The sequence below is a fragment of the Danio rerio genome, chromosome 1, assembly GCF_052040795.2.
Source record: "Danio rerio strain M-AB ecotype USA chromosome 1, GRCz13ab, whole genome shotgun sequence".
NCBI classification, from domain to species: Eukaryota; Metazoa; Chordata; class Actinopteri; order Cypriniformes; family Danionidae; genus Danio; species Danio rerio.
Genome location: NC_141021.1, coordinates 211,919 through 212,500, shown reverse-complemented (window position 1 = coordinate 212,500; position 582 = coordinate 211,919). Strand labels below are relative to the sequence as shown.

General features: G+C 36.9%; 1 long non-coding RNA gene across 1 annotated transcript in view; it reads left to right on the top strand.

Moving 5' to 3' along the window:
* Window positions 1-84, top strand: part of LOC147846622 (uncharacterized) — a 47,177-nt gene extending 47,093 nt beyond the window's left edge. The window contains exon 3 of the long non-coding RNA XR_015476054.1: window positions 31-84. This is a non-coding gene — a long non-coding RNA (uncharacterized LOC147846622). The remainder of the gene's footprint in view (window positions 1-30) is intronic.
* Window positions 85-582: the final 498 nt, after the last annotated feature.

Here is a 582-nt window from a genome sequence, read left to right as displayed (position 1 = left end):
GTACATATTCATCTGTGTTGTGTTGTCCAGGGTCTCTGATATCGCAGGCAGACGCTGAACTGCAGAGTCTTTCCTCTTTCTCAGGTGAGATGTGAAGAACTGTTAAATGATGATCGTTCTGTCCTCATGTCGACCCAAACCAGTCTGATTAATTCTTCACAGACGAGAAGCTTCAGGGTTAATTTTCTCTTCCAGTCTAAATGAGACGCTCGTCAGATCAAACAAACAAAAGTACGTGTCTAGCCTACTGCTTCAAATAACTCTTGTGGAAATAAAGAGGCATAATATACATGCAGGTGAAGTCAGATTTATTCGCCCCTCTCATCATTTTTACCCCAATTTCTGTTTAACGGAGAGCACATTCAAAACAAATCTAGCTTAAAGAGCTAATAATATTGACCTTAAAATGGTGTTTAAACAATTAAAAAGTGCTTTTATTCTAGCCCAAATAAAACAAATCAGACTTTCTCCAGAAGAACAAACATTATCAGACACACTGTGAACATTTCCTCAATCTGTTCAACATCATTTAGGAAATATTAAAATAATTAATTGAAAGGGGGTGAATAATTCTGCTTTCAG